At 41.7% G+C, this 20,575-nt stretch overlaps 1 protein-coding gene across 1 annotated transcript in view; it reads right to left on the bottom strand.

Moving 5' to 3' along the window:
- gli1 (GLI family zinc finger 1) overlaps positions 1–8,701 on the bottom strand; it is a 33,608-nt gene extending 24,907 nt beyond the window's left edge. The window contains exon 1 of the mRNA XM_056606365.1: positions 8,381–8,701. The gene's annotated coding sequence lies outside the window, so the exon portion shown is untranslated. The remainder of the gene's footprint in view (positions 1–8,380) is intronic.
- Between the last annotated feature and the right edge of the window lie 11,874 nt (positions 8,702–20,575).

Raw genomic sequence — 20,575 nt, 5'->3', positions numbered from 1 at the left:
TGCTGGCACGGAGGAGAGAGAAGAGGCAGCCGCACTGGGTCTTATCAGATCCAAAGGCCTTGGTGAAAGGTTTGGAGTCTGGCGGCCATGTTGTGTGTCGTTGACGTTAAACCTAACTGGTAGAAAGTTATACACAATACATCAAGCAGATCTAGATTTTTAGGGAGTATAAAGTGTACTATTGTATTTGTGTGCTCTATTTTTTAAGGTATACACACTTTCTAATATGGGACACTGAATGAAACTAAGTCAAAGAGAGAGAAAAGAAAAAGCAATCTAGGAGAATGGTAAAGTTGCGGAAGGCAGTACTGGGTAGTAAGTCAGCCAGTCAGCCAGCTAGCGAGCCAGCCAGCTAGTCAGCAGGGACGGTGGAGCTGTATATGTGTTCCAGCAGGAAAAGCTAGGCTGAAGTCTGGAGCCGGCAACTTTCCCCTGCTGCATCTAGCGCACCTCCCTCCCTCCCTCCATCCCCCCTCCCCCATTCCCTCCCTCCCTCGCCGTAGCCCACCCAAGAAGCAGCCCATGGGCATACATTTGAGAGCCTGACTCAGTGCGGATTTAAAACAATCTGCCTCTCTCTCTCTCTCTCTCTCTCTCTCTCTCTCTCTCTCTCTCTCTCTCTCTCCCTCTCTCTCTCTCTCTCTCTCTCTCTCTCTCTCTCTCTCTCTCTCTCTTTCCCTCATTCTCGCTGTCTTTTCTCCCATTCCTTACTCCTTGTCTTGCTATGAAAAAATGTCTCACTCTCTCTCTCTCTCTTTTCTCCCATTCCTTTTCAGTCAATACTCACGGTTATGAGGGAAAAAATAATTCATTCTTGGTTCGTCCCAATAATATTATTTTCACAAATACTTGATTTGATTTGTCTTTGCAAAGGCTGTAGCAAATAGGCATTAGCTGTATTTAGTGTGGAAATGCGGGCTGCGTTGACTTGTTTTCTGAAAGCTGTTGGCCCAAACATAGTCATTACAATTTGAAAGAATGGTAGCAGCTTGTCCCAAAGCAAGGTCTGTAAAAAAGGATATTGCTCTCCAGAAAGGAACTGAGCTCATTGTAATGATTTCAGCTCAAGGACAATTATTAGTTTCCATGTCTTTGTAATTTATGGCCGTGGACCACATGGAACATTACAATAAATAATATTTAAAGCTTCAGAAAAGGACACAAACGACAGAAGGGACAGTTACTGTGGTACAAGATGTTTCTACTCAAAGTAAAACCAAATATTGATGTGAGGCCAATTAGAAGCAGTAAAATTAAAGCAAAACTCAATCTCTAATTCGAAAACAACTTTTCTGAATGGGACCACCAGTTTAGTTAGTACATTGAAAGTATTCATTTACAGTAAATGTATACACCAAAAAACATATTTGTAGATTGCAGAGTTCAGGGACATGACTTGGAAGTTAGGCAAGTTTAGTTGGAGTACAACTTACTTGTTAACATGCATATCACGCATAGCGGTTGTAAATATTAGTCGTGTTTTTTTGACTGTGGAAGCAGTTACCTCTGACCTACGGTGGATTCATGTCAGTGTATCAGTGACGAGCTGCCCACATTTGGCCTGCAGTGGTTGTAAGTCATCTGCAAGTGTGTGTGTGTGTGTGTGTGTGTGTGTGTGTGTGTGTGTGTGTGTGTGTGTGTGTGTGTGTGTGTGTGTGTGTGTGTGTGTGTGTTCCTCCGCTATGTATGCACACTGCTTTCCTGTTGTGACATCTGATTTGGCTAACATGACGCTGACAAGTGGCCTTTCCACCACCCTGATTGACAAAAACGACGTTCAAAGAGAGGGAGTGTGAAGCAACACGTCATTTAGCAGAGGACAGGGAAGGATGGGACATCTTCATGCAAACAAAAGACACCCCAACTAGTGATTAAGACCAGAAATAGCATTGCCGGCCCCTTTAACAACACATGCGTGTGTTAGACTACTAGTTTAGCATGAATGGTGCCGTGTTACATGGTTGCTGTAGTTGTCTACTCAAGGGTTAAGGGTTGGGTGTGGGACTATAGTTCCAGCTTGGCCAGCACATGTGTCCGTTCCAGAAAGTTTTATTTTTTTTAAATCTCATCTCAGATAACGAGAGTTGTTGTTGAGAAGGCTTGTCATCAACACACAGTCGGCATATCTCTCTGATCTCGGTCTGCTTGAAAATATTTCTCTCTGGTGCTCACCACTTCCCTCCTTCTTGGCGGCTTCACTTTGCTTACTTTCAGTTTTTTTTCCTGCTTGATGTAAATGGAAATTAGAAGAAATGATTGCAACCATTTAACTTTATGCTTCCCTATAAAACTGTTTCATATTTATTTAAGATACCTCGTAAGACCTTCTATAAGAAACAAATCATTGTGAACGAAGAATACCATTAAAGTGCAGCCTTGTTGGCTGTAAACAAGTTGCATTCAGGGGCTGGTGTTTGAAAGATTAAACCCAATTGTGTTGCCCAAATTCACTTTTTCCCAAAATACCCTTGACTGCACTCAAAGCCGTCGCACACAGATGCCTTCGTATTTTTTTATCTCACCCGCTAACACATTCACACCAGTGCACCTCATCACCTGTCTGATCTCAGGGCGGCCGGCCAAGTGTGCGGTCCTAATTGGCGCGAGAGAGAGCAGTGGCTTACACCGAGGAGGACAGTCCGACAGTCACAGCGCTGCAATTACACGGACGATGACGCCGCCCTAACGCACCGCCGCCATGGCAACCGGGGGAAATAATAAACACCGCCTCCTCTTCAATCTCTGCCTGCCAAAGGGGACGACACCATGTGAGTCATCCACTGTGGAGAACACACACATCGAGAGACACACACACACACACACACACACAGACACAGACACACACACACACACAGACACAGACACATTCTCTTAACAATGCGGGTGCCCTCATTGAAATGACCAAGTGAGAACATGCACCACACACAGACACACACACACACACACACACACTGTACTTTATAACCTTTTTGCACATGCATTATCGTAGATATTGATTAAAATATTGTGAAGTAGTTTATTCAGTTATTCTTTCGTCGTCCACATTTTATGGAGAAGTGCAATGCTAGCGACAACCACTCACGCATTGAACCATCTTATCAGCCAACTGTCACCAAACTGAATAAGGGCACTGAGTGTGATGTTTGAAAATGGAAAAAAACAACAGCACAAAGACCTGTTCTTTTTTCCTCAGTGCTCCTCACACAAACAAGACACACACGCACACGCACACACACACACAAACACACATGGCACCCAACCACGCACGCACACACACTCACACACACACAAACGCACACACAAACACACATGGCGCCCAACCACGCACGCACACGCACACGCACGCACACACACACACACACACACACACACACACACACACACACACATACACGCACACACACACACACACACACGCACACACACACACACACACACGCACACGCACACGCACACGCACACACACACACAAGTCTAGTGTTTCACCTGGTCTTTGTCAAATCTAGATGGACTCCACAGACTCCTCCATCCCATTGAGCCCCAGTCGGCTGGTGGCCTCAGTGTTGTGGACCAAGCTAACCCGGCGGAGGCAGGAGATGAGCAGTGTGTGAGCAGAACCGCTGCTGGCCGTGCATGTGAAAGCCATCGGCCGTGTTCACCTGGATCCCATCACTACTGGTTTGATTCCCATTACTACTGGTTTGATTCCCATTACTACTGGTTTGATTTCTAATATCAACCACATGAGATGACAGCGAGTCGCTCTGGCGGCCTGCCTCCGCCGTGCACGCTCCCACCCACTGAACACACACACCTATGCAAAACGCACGTGCACACACACACACATACACATATACACACACACACGCATGCTCGCACTCTCACACAAACACACACATATACACAAACGCCTATGCATTGTGCACGCAAACACCCCTACGCATGTATGCAGACACACACATATATATATATATATATATACAGTATACACACACACATACAAATAACCACACAAACCCCTACGCAGTACACACATACACTCACCTTCGCACGCATTTATATACAGACACACACACATATATATATATATATATATATATATATACACACACGCACATATGCACAGACACACACATTCACCCACACTCAAGCATATACACACTCACACACGCATACACACAGTGAAGCAAATACTAGTATAGCACACTAAATGCACACACAAACAGACTTGTATGAAAAACAAAAGAAAATAAATCGCCACCCTGAATCAAAGCGTAAGGGGGGAGAAGAGAACGGGTGAGAGACCAGATCCACTCTGCCTGTTACTGTCAGTATCATAAACTACAAGGAACACACACACACAAACACATTCCTGGGGCATATGCCTGGGCGCTAACATGAACGTGCATACCAAGCCTTAACGAATACTGAACACATGCTAGCGACAACGCTAGGCCCACTGATGGCTGGATGTCATGCACTACTCCGTTTCCCATCTCCTTCAGCCTTACCGCCGGGTCAAGATGGCTTATATACATTCAGAATCCATGGTATCCTTTTGTAAACCCCTTTCTGAAATTAAATTTGCCTTACTTAAATCCCCTGATGTTGATTATCGTGTCTTTAAAAAAAAGGTTAAGTGAATTTAATTATGTTGATTGACGTGTATGTTAACATGTATGTTAACAATTTGAAGTACAAAAAAGTAAGGTTAAAACCTTATAATTTAATATAGGTTTTTATAATTACACACATTGAACCACATTTCACCCATTATTTTATCACAGAAATAAAACTTTACCCGCCTTTGTGAGATGCCTTATTCCTTTGGTTAAACATAAACTTTTCCAACGCTCCCTCTGCTCTGGGGAATTTCTTGTGAGTTGCATTTCTCCGTAGCCATTATTTTCATTGCTGTCCCCTGCCACTGTTGTGACCCCTTCTCAGTATGGACATGATTTAAATATAACCCTAAAAGACGATTTTTTCCGAATATTCGTCATGAATGTCACATTGCTCCATTGGATTGTGGGTGCCCTACGCTTGCTCTCATTGAGTGCTTTCAAACGCCTAATGCCTTTGCCCTCTGGTGTCAAACATCCATTTTGTGTAGCCCTGTGTCCCACCCCCCAGGATCATTCCATGGATTCCCCCGAACATCCCCTTATGTTTTACTAGAGGGCCTCACCGTGGCCCATTGAATGAAATCATTAGGGCAACAAGGGGCTTGTCACGAGGGCTGACTTTGGCATCTCCAGCGTATAGATGTTAGTCATTTGGTCAAGTGAAAATAATCCCGATGGACAAACAATTTGTGATGAGTCTTCAACCACCTTTGTGGTTTAACAATGTTTTGTTGTTCTTCAGGCTAAATGACACCACACAGAATAAAATAATCTCACCAATGGTCTGTTGTGGTTGTTTAGTCGAATGTTTCTGAAGACGACAATATGACAATTGATTGGGGGAACTCGGATCTGATTCACACTCAGGGGATGTTTCAAAGGGACCTTTGATTCAGTAACATTAATTCACGGCAAACCAAAACAATCACTTCTAATTTAAAAACTGAAAATCCAAGCGAGACGAATTAAAAAACTTCAAAACCTACGCCGAGGGTAACAGAGAGAGGGACAGTGGCATGAACCGGTCCATGTGTTGAACACATCATGTACATTGCTCTACGTGTGTACACTACACTGTAACGTGTGTGTCTATGTGCCTGCGCTGCCTCTGTGTGTGTGTGTGTGTGTGTGTGTAATGGGTAGGCACCATTCTTGTCGGTTTTTCTTCAACAACAACAAGAAATAAATCTTCTCTTGGAGCATCTCCCCGCTTATCCCAATCTAAAGAAGGTCTTCTCCGCCCTAGCAGAGCCCAGCCAGGGCATGGCTATAGCAGGGCTTTGCTGGGCCAGGCCAGGACAGGACAAGGCAGACAGACAGCTGCTATTAAACCACGATTGTTTCAGGTTCACAGGGTGTGAAAGGCCCTGATTGAGGGGCTCTGATCCCAGTGAGGGTGGTCCTTCTCTCTCTCTCTCTCTCTCTCTCTCTCTCTCTCTCTCTCTCTCTCTCTCTCTCTCTCTTTCCCTCTCCCTGTGGAAGAAAGGAAGGAGGGAGGAGGTGTTAGGGAAGAAAGAATGGAAGAAAGAAGAGTGGAGGACGGGATTGTAAGCGTCACATCACGTGACACAAGTTCCTTGCCGAGCGGACCAAAATGGAATCTGGACAAAACCACACCACTTGTTGCTGCCTGCCTGCCACTGTGTGTGTGTGTGTGTGTGTGTGTGTGTGTGTGTGTGTGTGTGTGTGTGTGTGTGTGTGTGTGTGTGTGTGTGTGTGTGTGTGTGTGTGTGTATGTGTGTGTGTGTGTGTGTGTGTGTTTGTGTGTGTGCGTGCGTGCGTGCGTGTGTGAGGCTGAGTGCGTGGGTTTGTGTGGCACATGACTCACAGTCCTTAATTTAAAAGCATGCATTACAAATCATTACTGTTCAATCAATCATCATTCATACCCTCAAAAATGTGCTCCACAATTGGCAGGAGAGAAGCTTTTGGTTGACCATGGCGCGACGCTGAAGGAAGACCCTGCTTAAGGACCTGTTCCCATGTATCACATGGACTAGTTATAACATTTTGAAGATATTTGGTATTGAAGCTTCACCATGTATTGTTCCACCTACAGTTTACCGGTTTACAATGATCCCTCATTAAAAGAAAAGGTACAGTAGTCCTTTGTTTTTCAATTGGGACATGCTCTCTGCGTGTGTGTTTCAGACTTATCTCTCTGCTCCGGACTTATCTGTGATAACCCTCTGCTGGAGTTAACCCAGCACTGGCTGTAAAGGACAGTTCCTTCCTGTATATACGCTCTCTATTTGTTTAAGGGCATTCCTTATAGGGGGACCTTTTGGCCTTAACACAGAGACAGAGAGGAGGAAGCCTCCCTGCAGAGCCTTTCAACCACAGCCAAAGTACACTTTTCTTCCGAAAAAAACAGGAAAAGTGTTCAAGCTATATCTTCAATTGCATTCAATTCATTCTCGATGGCAAAGTCATCAGAATAGCATATATTATGTTATTTATTTGTATTTCTGTGTGTGTGTGTGTGTGTGTGTGTGTGTGTGTGTGTGTGTGTGTGTGTGTGTGTGTGTGTGTGTGTGTGTGTGTGTGTGTGTGTGTGTGTGTGTGTGTGTGTGTGTGTGTGAATATGAAATGGCTGCTTAGCTTGTGTGCTCAGCACTCCACTGTCAATGTAGAATAAATAGGTGTTTGGTTCTTCTATTGAGTTTGGTGTTTACACTCTTCAGCGCTGGCCCACAACATGAGACAAACAGCCTAATCTGTCCACATTAACAGCTAAAGTGACCTTTTAAGAGACAATAAAATGGATTATGGTACAATTATGCAAAATGTCTGTGTATTTGCCTCTTTAGATGAAAGAAAGTAAATAAATGAAAAAAGACTATCATTTTGAAGTAGATAGGCCTATTGGACTACAGGCCTAACGCCAGGCCAAATTCGACCAAACTTGGTATGAAATCTGCTTTTAAAAAAAAATAGAAAAATATATTGGCACCTAAGGTATTTCAGGTTACAAGAAACAGCTGTTTTCAGGCGGCGTTACGAACCTCGGAAGAACCCCCCCCACACACACACACACACACACACACACACACACACACACACACACACACACACACACACACACACACACACACACACACACACACACACACACACACACACACACACACACACACACACACACACACACGGCGAAAAAAATAAAAGAAGCTAATATTGGCAGACAGATATCTAAAATTAGTTTCTCAAATGAAAAGTGAAGGCAAAGTCTTAAGATCAACGTTTCCTTAAGTCTTGATAGTAACATCATTATTACGAGTGTGTGTTGTCACACACGTTTATCAATCACAAACATTGATTCCGCCTGAATAGAGGAGCAGCAAGCAGTCGAATCCACAGGTTGTTATCAACCAAGTATTTCGCCTTATTCAGACCACAGTTGGTTCAGCTTTAGTGTGTGTTGCATTGACTGGCATCACATTGAACTCAAAATAATAGCTTCCACACTTCAGTCATTGAATCCACCGCTTAAGATGTGGTCTGGTTCATGCAGTTTGCAAATAGTTGTAATCATTTGCATGCATCTCGATAGCCTACACGGAATGCATTGCAGTCGTATAGGATTCTACATCATAATGAACGCAGTTGAAAAATACCATTCTACTTATATGAATTGCGATGTTTTGAACATTTGGATGTGGCAGAAACACCGTTTAGTCGTTTCACTTAGCAAAGCGTTCTTCTTTCTGCTTTCACATCAAACTATACAGATTAATCAATAAATGAAGCCCTACCTTATCACTTCGGCGGAAGAGTGTTCTGCATTAATTCTCTGACTTCATGCCCAGTCCTCGGATGGTCTCGGAAAGTTCAGGGACTGAAGACTCAGCGTCCCGCTGGGGGTTCGAGAATTTCCAATAAAGTCTCCTCTTCTTCTCCGCGTTCTGGCGGACGCAACACAGATGGAGATGGTTCGTCCAGCGTATAAAAAGCAAGACGTTATCCCTTCCGTTAAAAGTTATTTTCCATAGTTTTCTTTAAAGCCACGTATCGTAAACAGTGACAAAATTGTATCCCATGTTCGGTTATGGAGTCCCGCAAAATCCGAAGTTGGTTCAGCCAATGCGGGAATGCGCACCCCCTTCGCCTGACTCCCTCCTCCCCTCCCTGCTCCAGTCTGTGGACCACCCCGAAACAGGAAGCTCACTTTTTGTTTTCCTTAAAAAAAAAAGAAGAAAAAAAGAAGACCACGCTGGTTGGGGTTTTTCTGTTCCAAGTTAATTTATTGCACACGTCATTCGAACACAGTTGAAGGATAAACGCCGCTGCTTTATAGAATATCAAATTAATCCATAAAGGCCTACATATATTTGAAAAAATATTTACAATTGCGTTTTGCGAGTGTTGCACGAGAGCATTAAGGACACGACCTTCATAAGAAAAACAATATATCGTTGTCTTATCCAACGCAGGGCCGACACACACGTCGATCTATGTGTGTTTACTTAAATACTGTTACTTCATAGGCAACTTCTTGGACTGCGTGTGTGGGTGGCTTACGTGTGTGTATGCTGTAGAAGCCGAGTCTTACTAGGCTATTAAGTTGTTTAAATCAACCCAAAACCCGGGGTGGATTTCAACCCGGATCTTCAAAACCATACGTATCATATCGCAAGCCCCAAGAGAAGCCCATAGAACGAGTTTAGGCCTACTTGAACAATTTGCATATAACATAGCATAACAAGGATTTGGAATAAAAAAAACTATTTACAGAATTTGAATAGATATCAACGGTTTTATTTAAAGGGCCTAGTCATGTTTTGATGATGATTCAAATGATTCATGATTCAAATTCATATGCAAATATTTTATATAGATAACCTATGACATTTGACAAGATTCAAAATTAGAAGGTCCCGTTATCATATTACGAAAACAATGCAAACTTGCAGTAGGACATCTACCACAGATTACCCTATAGATGAGCAATGTCCACAGAGTTCAGAAAGTTCTTTTGAACAAGGTCTCAAACTGGAGGGTTGCAACCAGCCTACCAGCGTGTGAGTACACCGAGAGAGCATAACAGCAGGTAACCAAATCAGATATCCTCAATGAGAGTCTTGGGAATTAAGCCCCAACATAGCCACCTCTAAAGCGGCCTCACAGGGGATACACGGTGGTGCTGGTGCAAGCAAATATCTCCACAGATGCCGGGGCCATATGCCTTATCAGACTGTGGCAATGAAAATCCTTTTGCGGCTTAGCGCCTCATTCACACCAGGTGGAAAGTCCTCCACTGTAGAGTATCAATGGAGAGGATTGCATTAGCAACGGAGCTGTTGAAAGAGTGAGAGTGTCATGGCAGAGGAGGTGCTGCTTGTAATATATTTATGTCAATGGTTTTCAATGTGAGGTAACTGCATATGTAGTTTTGTAAATGTATGCATATGCATACGTAATTACGTATGTATGTGTGATCAACTTTCCGCACACACACACACACACACACACACACACACACACACACACACACACACACACACACACACACACACACACACACACACACACACACACACACACACACACACACACACACACACACACACACACACACACACATGTGCACACACAAGCACATACACGCTTGTGTGTGCACATGTTTATATTTTACATTAAAATGCCCAAACCCTGTCAAGATATCTTTAGGATTTAACAGTATTTTCAAATTGCAAGTTAGAAGGATGAGTGAATAACAGTTACAGGTGTTGACTTTCAGAAAGAGTCAGAAGTTCATGCAGAGTTTACCCTTGAGGACAGATTACACAGAGGATGAGTAGCTATTCAGCCAAAGCAGAGGCTTCTGGCTCGATACCTAGTTCCAGCGACTTTTAAAGAGTGGCAGCCTTCACTTACCAAAACAAACCTTTGACGAACTGCTCTATAGGATCTTGGTCATCAATGCACCACTGATTAGGTGTTCACTTATTTGTGAACACATTCACTGCTGATGCTACGTCAACAAAAATATTCCGCCCTCATTGTGATTACCGGTGATTCAATAACCATTAATTCACACTACAAACATTGATGCAAATTTGCAACACACAAACGTAGGAAAAACAAGTGAACAAAGCACATTGTGAGGGAGTGTCAGTTTGACTGGTCTCCAGGTTAGCCCTAGGGCCATGAGGCTAGAGGCTCATATAGCCTGGGTGTGTGTGAGCGAGACGGAGCGAGAGACCATGCATCTGTCATTAAGACTCGGGAGCAGCTGGACATCATTCCCCATGTGCTACAAAATACAGCAGATTGTTGACAGGATTTGTTTTTCCATTGCAGATGGCCCTTTGCACATGTTCCCCTCCCATTGGTCAGGGTCTCAGGCAGACTGCCGATGTGTCACCTAAAGATGCTCTCTATCTTCTCTGGGTTTCACCTTGGATCGTCACATGACCGACCCACTCATATACACACAAAGTAGAATGAGGGATGTAAGAGGCACAGATAACAGAGGTACAGAGACGGTATAGGGAAGGTTGCAATGCAGCCACTGTCCAAAAGCAGAGTGAGAGTTTAGGCCATTCCATTTTTGGTAGCATGGAGAAGTTCAAAAAAGTTGATGCAAATTTTTCATTGCAAGATGTGTGACAGATGTTGGTGGGGAACATTGGTGACAAAATGTTAACAGGTTCATATTTTTTTAAATGGAATCATAACTATTACTAGCATTATTTAAGGAATTAGAATTATGGTGTTGCTGTTTTCTTTTATTAAACTGCAGTTACATTTTATGATCCAGCAAACTCTGTTCTAAAGCATTAGTACGGATTTGTGATGCTTTATCATTGCTATGTTCATCAATCCATCCCTTCATCCATTTACTGATTCTAAATTAGGGTAACACACAAACACACACACACACACACACACACACACACACACACACACACACACACACACACACACACACACACACACACACACACACACACACACACACACACACACACACACACACACACACATGAATATTATTAGATACATTGGAATGTTCTTTCAGTTTTTTGCAGTGACTTTTTAGCATAAATTATCATTGTAAATGCGTAAAAATGTCGGAATCCCGATATACTACCATCAACAAATCAATTTACAGCCGCTAGAGGGCACTATAACACAGGCTAGGAAGTGGACGTCCCAATATAGAAACAGTATGCAAACGATGAGTAGACTCTACTAACGATTGGTAATATCCGATATAGCCTTTATCCAAAAATAAAGCTCTTTGTAATACCTTGTTATATAATGTGGCCTAGTTTAAATCCTGAAATGTTAAGAAAAACATTGATGTCTTCTTTAGAAAATACAATAATTAAACCCAGCCAAAATTCGGAATAGCGGTATGTCAGATATTTAAGTAAAACCGCCTTCATTATGCTAGAATATTGTCCACCTCTATGCGTTATGTGTGTGTGTGTGTGTGTGTGTGTGTGTGTGTGTGTGTGTGTGTGTGTGTGTGTGTGTGTGTGTGTGTGTGTGTGTGTGTGTGTGTGTGTGTGTGTGTGTGTGTGTGTGTTTGTGCATGGTTGTTTGTCAATCGAGGGCATCTATGTATTTATGCATGTGTTTTGTATGTGCATTTAAGAAATGTGAATAACTTGTGACGCGACTCAAATTCATTGGATGTGTAGTTAGATGCCTTCCAACCCTGCAAGATTGTGGGCAGATCCTAAGAAACAGTGATGTAGGCTGTTTGCACAATCGAATCAGTTACTAACAATTGATCACATTAAAGTATGTACATGAATTAAGATCATAAAACCAGGGGCGGTTCTAGAGGGGGACAGCAGCGGCCAGTGCCCCGTAAAACTGAGCTTGCATCCTGGTTTCAATGTGCCCCTCCAACAAAACAACCCTCCCCCCCCCCCCCCCCAATTGGTTTAGAACCGCCCCTGCATAAAACATTATCAAAACAGTGGGAACAATCTTCAGGGCCATAATTATAAAATTCAAATAACAATGATAACAACCCACAATATAATGGGACATATTAGAGTGAAACATTGAAACAGTCAATGTTCTTTGATACTTCCTTAAAATTCTATAACTATGCTCAAAACAAAGAGAACCACCTAATCCATGGTTCCACTGTATGTGCTGCTCTACAGCAGACTCCAGTGGTCACACGTGTTAGCCGTAAACTACAGGAAGTGACATAAAAAAATACTGGTCGGGTATTTTCCGCTCGATCTTCTCCTTTGGAGAATTAGGAGGGAAATCTCCACAGGAAATTGCATGCGGTAAGAAAGAGCTGAAAGTATGAGTGGAGGTTAAGATGAAACAGCTAGGTCTCTGGCATTAATTCCCTGAACTGTGCTGCAAGAACAGTTGCAAAACAACTCTCCCCATTATGCATTTCACTTCTCCCATCTTTGTGTTTGCAAAGCACTAGCATTCTAGGACAAATAACACATAGCTATAATCTATGATGGTCGTTACAACCGTAGTGACATTGTAGAAGTTATTTGCACAATATTTATTTGAAACGTTGTGAAACTTCATTAAACATTAACCATATTAACAATTGTAACCCCCTATGGGTTTCAATACGATGTTAAATGTTTTCCATATAAAACATAATTGCTAAACAAAACCTTAATATTAGAAGAAAGGTAAAAAGAAATAGTGCAGACCATTATTAAACAATTTTGTCAGACCCCTGGCCATTGATTTCTAAGTAAAAAGTTGTCTGTATGTTGTAACAGAATGTCTTGTAAAGGATGATAGACAGAACTAGAAGCTGGGAGAGCTTGCTACAATTACCGGCCATTTCCATGGCATGGCAGCGGCAAATCTATTTTTTTAATGTTCACTACTGGCTACATATAAGGAACATGCAATCATTGCTTGTGGATTGGTCGCTATTTAATGTAAGCAGACATTAAATCTACAGGCCTAGCAATACCGGGTTCTCTGGAAGTTAAGCAGTGCTGTTAATGGTCAATTATTGGATTTGAGACAAGTTGGATTTGCTCATCGATGAACCCTATTTGATATCCCCAATGACCTGCGACAGAGACGAGCACCGTCATTCAGATGAGATGTTAAAGGTGACGTATTATACCACCAGGTGTGTAAATGTGAAGCCCTTTTTTAAATCTGCCTGGGCGTGTCCACCTTGATGTATCATAGATAGATGAGCAACGATTCATACAGTCCATTGGGTAGGCCGGTATATATCCAGAATATATCTAGGTGTCACCTTTAAACCAAGATTCTGTCTCCCTTTGGTCACAGAGGATCCCATGACACTCATTGTAGGGGTAGGGGTGCTATCGCCGAGCCAGATTCCCACCCTGTCACTTTTACAAACATGGCCCCCTGATCATTCCCCGGTTTTAGTTCGATTGCCAGTATCTGAGCATATTGGCAGCACCTTCTGTATTGCCAAAATAGGTGCTACACACTGGTAGTTGATAAGGTGTCATAACGCCCCCCTCCCTGTAAAGCACTTTTTGTCCCTTCACAATTCTGCGACCTGCACATATGAGAAGGTCACTACTCAGAGACCGCACCCACCCCTTTTGCCATTAGAGGACGTGAAGTCCTCCCAGAGCTAAGCAGCCCGTTTGCATCAAGTAATCACTGGTGCAGAGGGGAACAGGCATAGTGTTTATTTTGGTCTGCCAGATACAAAATAAAAAATGAAATGCACTGTACACTCAGTTGGCTGGAATTAACCAACACCTTTTTTAGACGGGCATTGGATTGATTTAGCATCTTTTTTCACATTGACATATTTCTTTATACAACATGCTTTCAATGGAGCAGACTCAGCCTCGCGATTCGATCACGGATAAACCCATCGGTCCATGAACATTTGGGATTACAAACACTGTGCAACGCCTTGTGTCCGCTTATTTGAACGTGGAAGTAAGGAGGTATGAATGATGTAATTCCCCTGATTCCTGACCTTGATCTTTGCAGAAATGCTTTACGCAGAACTGTGAATTAAGATGTGGTCTTTATTTGTTGAGCACCATAGAGCTAAATCTAGTGTGCATGCTCAAGGTTGGGGACCAGACGTCCATAACAGTGTTGGCCAATGGGACATATTGGACGGAGAACGAGCAAGAGTATTGTGCCATACCTTGCCTTGCTCTTGATGGCCCAAGCCCATTGACCCATCAGCTCCATACTGCCAGGCCGCTTTCAGATACGTAGCAATACACAAGAAGGCTGTTAGTTTCCAATGTAGTGCAGACAAGTTGGCTCACTTGGTTGCCTCATTTCCTTTAAATTGCTGTAGCTTCAATCATAAACATCAGATATTAGCTTAATTCCCATACGACAACAGCTCAGAGGTTAAATAACAGAATCATTGCCGGCCTAGCAGCAAGAAAGTACTTTGGCTTTTTGAGATTGGGGTGTGGCCATGACACAGCTGCAGAGGAATGGCCTTATTCAAAGAAGAAACAGCCTGGTAGTCACCCCTGTAATGCTAAAATTGTCCAGGTTTGACAAATCTAGTCGAACTTGGACCAGAAAGGAAAAGGACCCAGAGCTCCATATTTAGGCACTCTGCATTTGTTGCACTATTTTTTAATTCAAAGCAAATAAAGGCCCGGTTTTGCTAGCAAAGCTAATAGTAGAGTATAGGGATAGGATCGTATGGTGAAGTTGATAAGGTGTATGACACCAATCCACAGCTTACGTCTACTGGGTTTGATCTTGAAAGTCTGAAGTCTATCTACAATTGGGCAAGGTGTGTAACCCCTAGTTGGTCCTTAGCAACCTTACCTGTCTGTATTTATTTACTGTTAGTTGCGTGGAAGAAAGGTGTCTGCTATATGAGTAAGTAGTGGAAGCAGACAGTGTGTCACTCATTGCAAATTGGAATGTACCCCGCTCAAGTCAGCACATGAACGCTTACCCTGAGTTTTATAGGTTATGTATTTGTCTTTCTAAAGGATGGTCACAACATTTAGCCATGATCCTAAAACCATGGAAGAGAAGTCATCCTTGCCATTTGTCATTGAAAATATAGAACTTAAGAAATGTAAAAAGGTGTTCTTGATGATCTTCAGCTGTTGCTTACAACCTTTGGCTCATATAAGAGCCAGTTTCATTCCAATGTTGCCCTGTCTGTCAATTTAATTAGAAAGAGCGGTGAAAGAAAGAACAGTGCCATAGGTCATAACTCTTTGTTATAATGATCATGCACTCACCTGCCTATATTATCTTAGGTAAGGACATGTTGCTACAAGTACCATTACTTTATCTTTGACTCAATACAGGAATCATTGCTGGCTGGGACATGTTAAATGTATTTTTGGATAATAGTGTTTTCAAAGGCAGAGTTATGTTTCCTTTGTCTCTCAGGGATTCAAAAGCCAACCAATAACCATGACTAGTTTAACTGTCAAGATGTTCAGTGCTCAGGGGATCAAGTTCTCAAGACATTCATGAATCACCAGTCCTCTTAGGACATTGAAATATGTGTATGGTCTACAACATTTTTTGAAACTAGGGTATCCTTTTCAAAATTGGTTGAAGATTCTGTAATTTTCTTTAGCTTCTCTTTTCCCAAAATTTTGATGATCTTCAAACTTTAGAATCTTTAAAGTGAACAAAAGGAGGGGAGCAGAATAAACAGATTATGACAAATCAGGACTCGGGGTAGTAATCTGAATAAATTGAACACTGTGGTCAACCAATGGTTAATCTTGGATCCAGCAGTTCTACTAAGTTATTGCAGAATTTCTGGGGGGAGACAGCAAGGGGTGAACATTCTTTTCTACCAGAGATACGTGATTTGTGCGAGTGGATGAAGCTTTCAGAAATTGGAAAAAAAAAAGCCAACCAATAACCATGGCTAGTTTAACTGTCAAGATGTTCAGTGCTCAGGGGATCAAGTTCTCAAGACATTCATGAATCACCAGTCCTCTTAGGACATTGGAATATGTGTATGGTCTACAAAATTGTTTGAAACTAGGGTATCCTTTTAAAAATTGGTTGAAGATTCTGTAATTTTCTTTAGCTTCTCTTTTCTCAAAATATTGATGATATTCAAACTTTAGAATCTTTAAAGTGAACAAAAGGAGGGGAGCAGAATAACAGATTATGACAAATCAGGACTCGGGGGTAGTAATCTGAATAAATTGAACACTGTGGTCAACCAATGGTTAATCTTGGATCCAGCAGTTCTACTAAGTTATTGCAGAATTTCTGGGGGGAGACAGCGAGGGGTGAACATTTTTTTCTACCAGAGATACGTGATTTGTGCGAGTGGATGAAGCTTTCAGAAATTGATTTTAATACGTGTATCAAAATCTGGCCAGTCTATACCACGGTGATTAAATACCTTTGGATCTATTTTTGAAGTTAACTGCTGAGGGTTGAGTCTGTGCCCAATTACGCACTTACAGACCCCTGCCTCCATGAGTTATTGGTTGAAACATATATGAAGCTAAAGAAAGTGAAAAGCCTTATTCCCCCAGATCCACGCTCGTATGCCATCAGACTTTAGATATTATTTTAAAGTATAATTTGTGAGACTTTATAATGTAAATAATGTATTGTGAGCTTACTTCTTAGATCCTGCCACCAAGTGGCAAACATTTTTCTGCATGCTGCTCCTATTGAGAAAATAAAGCTGGAAACCACTCGCAACAAATTGCACAAAAAAAATAACGTTTGTAGTTTGAAGTAAGTTGAAAGGTATTGAAGGTCACGTAACATATATTTGCGTTCCCAATTTTTTGGGAACTGCTTGATAGAATTTGCCACAATATAATAGTTTTTTTTGCAGTATATTATGTTTGTGAACACAAACATAAAAAAAAGTTAGATTACTTTACATTACTTATTTCCAAATGTCCTTATGCAAAGGACCACATGAAGATGCGTAAACGAAGGTATCTTGTCTCAAATAAAGGCCCATTTTAGCCTAGTCTCTTTGTTTATAAATAGAGGTTTGCATTTGTTTAGTTAACAACAAGGGGCAATTTTAAAAGTTATACATGAGCATAAATGAATTTATATGACTTTCAAAACCAATCAAGCTACAAAGGTGTAGCCCCTAGTGTCCTCTTATGGGCCCTCAGACGTCCCCAACCCTACCTTTGAAAAACACCCAGCTAATAAATAATTTATTCAAGTTATGACCAGCACATAGACAATCTAGTTATACTAATTACATAAGAAAGGTAACAATGCTTTAAGAAGTTACATGCTTAGATGATCCTTGAGTTCACCAAGGATGAGGATGTTTTTTGTAAAACCACTCTTATGTCACACGTAGTGATATATCAGGAAACTGGGTGCATCGTAACAAGATCATCCTGGGCTGATCCTTCTGTTATTTGAAGTGGCTTGTACAAGGCTGTAAAAACACGAGCCTGCCAACCATATACACATCTTGTGGACTGTAGAAGCAAGAAGAATGTGTTAATTGGGTTTTGTCTGGGTTATGCTTCATCAGAAGGCAGACATCCTTTCAGGTCAGATCTGCATTATTATAAAGAATGGCAATTCTAGTCGTCTTCAACAGGCAATAATAACACTGTTATGTCACTTACTCGCCAGTGTAGCTACATTTACTGTGTTTTCAATGGTAAAAGATAAGAGGTGGACCATATATGCAACATTTAGTTTTTCTTACTTAACCATATTAACACATCTCTTTGTTGTGGGGGAGAAACTTAAAGACTCAATTCAGTCAGAGGTCATATTTATGGAGACTTAAGTTATGTAGCCAATATTACTGGTTTACCGAGCAAACTGCTTGAAGCAAAGGCTTGCACAAACAAATGAGAAAGCCCCTTGAAACTTGCTGTCAAACATGTCTGTCTGACAGCATTAACCTCCCGCCCAACACCCACGCCCCGGGGGATTTGTGGGATGGCAAATGGAGTGAGGGATTAGGGTTTTATAGTGTCAGCAATCAGTGGGCCTGTGGGTCAGTGTGCCACTGTGCCAGTATATCAGTGAGTCGATGGGTCTCTGGTACAATCTTCGAGTACTCCCTTTCAATCTCCTTTTCATAATAAACACAAATTTGTCATGCAGATTGCTGTCATCACATAGTCTAACCTTCTCACATATTCATGGGGAAACCGTTTTGTCTCTTCACCCATCATCACACCTGCAGCTACACGCTCACTGCCTTTTGCCTTTTTGGCAGGGGAAGTAGAAATGTGTCGTGATGTGAAGCAGAGGAACTGTGGCCACATTCTTAGTAGTAAAGACCAAAGTAAGCAATTTATTCACCATGCGGGAAACCTTCCCTTAGCCTTTTAAATTACATTTTAATGCAGAAAAAGGCAACGATGACACAGGTAAATCATGATGAATCAGTAACAGTCAGTTCTTCTCATGACTCAATTTTGGCTGCTCTACAGGCATTGCCACATTTGGACTTTATTATATAAACCACTATGGTTTAAGCTGCTAGTCACATCCTCTGTGATGAACTGAATGGAAAGTGCAGTGTGGTTTTAGGGAAGGGCAGAACGGCCTCATTCGAGTCACAGCAACAGACCAAAACCAAACGCTCTAAGGTATCTGGATATGGTTTGCATTTTTTTTGCACTTCATTAGAGCAATTGGGTCGGCAATTGGGAGAAACCAGCCAGAGAATGCAAGATTTTTTAAGTTTCCAACCGAGAGATTTTCTTCAGGCCTCCCTCCAAAACCAAAATTGAAAGGCGTCTTCTCTAGAGCCGCTACGGGCTGCGGTGCAACATAGCACGTCAACAAAGACAGAGGGACAAGCCGGGAACAGATCAGTTATAGGTTGTGATTTTATTCATAACATTATTGAAATCATTATCGATCAGCATTGACTACAGACATGTCCGGGACAATCTGAGCTGAAATGTACTGTATTGTCACTTTGATCTGAAGGCACATGCCAATGTGGTACTTGGTGCCAGGGAATCTCAAAAGTGTTTACAACACAAACATAGACTCGATAGCACTTCCACCTTTTGTTTGCACAAGCACAACCTTTGCCTAAGGGAGCACGCTGGTGACATGACAAATCCTATGTTTCTCATGGGATGTGAAATTTGCCAGCAGGAATGTGAAGGTTGATGTGTGTGTATGACGCAATTATGCATTTAAATGTTAAGAAGGAAAGAGAGAAAAGACCCTCCATTATTTAAAGATTGAAACAATACAGCACTGATTTTTACTCTTTTTTATTTAAAATATAATTTGACTGTCATTTCAGACCATTTCAGAACACCCTGAAAACGCTAACTTCTAGTTCCAATTGATTCTTCAGAAAGAGATGTTGACACAATTACGATTTGAAGAAAGAATTACGATGCCACATAATTACTTTTCACCATCTGTTCAACTCTACACACATATTCAATATCATACATGTTACACAACTATAGCATGAGACAAAAACATTTGGTTTTTGCTTTATTTTTGGCAGTACTCAAGCATCCTACGAGACGTAGATGCTTCAAGCAGAACTCAAAAGTACAGTAAGTTGATAAAGTGCTTAGTAAGCTATGTACGGCCCCTCCTTGTTGCTGAGGGGCCTGAAAGAGGAAGTGCTTGCAAAAAAATGAAATATAAAAAATAAAATAACACAATAACTCTTAGGGCATTGAGCAGACGCTTGTTTGCAATAACAAACATTGGCAGTATTCATTATTATATTATTATAATTGTATAGTACTAAGCTCAATGTATGGATAGCTTTGTAGCTGTTTGCTATTGTACCCTTACTTATTTCAAAAGCACATCATCTAGTTGCTTCAAATTTGTACCTGTTATATCATATTATCAACGTCCTGTGATTTTAAGAGACGGACCGTACAGCAGAATGATACAGTACAGACCATTCAGGCCATTACACCATTAAGGATATACAAGAAAGCAAAAACATACATTTAATTCGAAGTCCAAACTTCAATGAAAGACATACTTAGCAAGAACCAGATGTTTCCAAATCAGATGAATAATCAATT

Source organism: Gadus chalcogrammus, chromosome 13 (genome assembly GCF_026213295.1).
Source record: "Gadus chalcogrammus isolate NIFS_2021 chromosome 13, NIFS_Gcha_1.0, whole genome shotgun sequence".
NCBI lineage: Eukaryota > Metazoa > Chordata > Actinopteri > Gadiformes > Gadidae > Gadus > Gadus chalcogrammus.
This window is presented reverse-complemented; position numbering and strand designations above follow the sequence as displayed.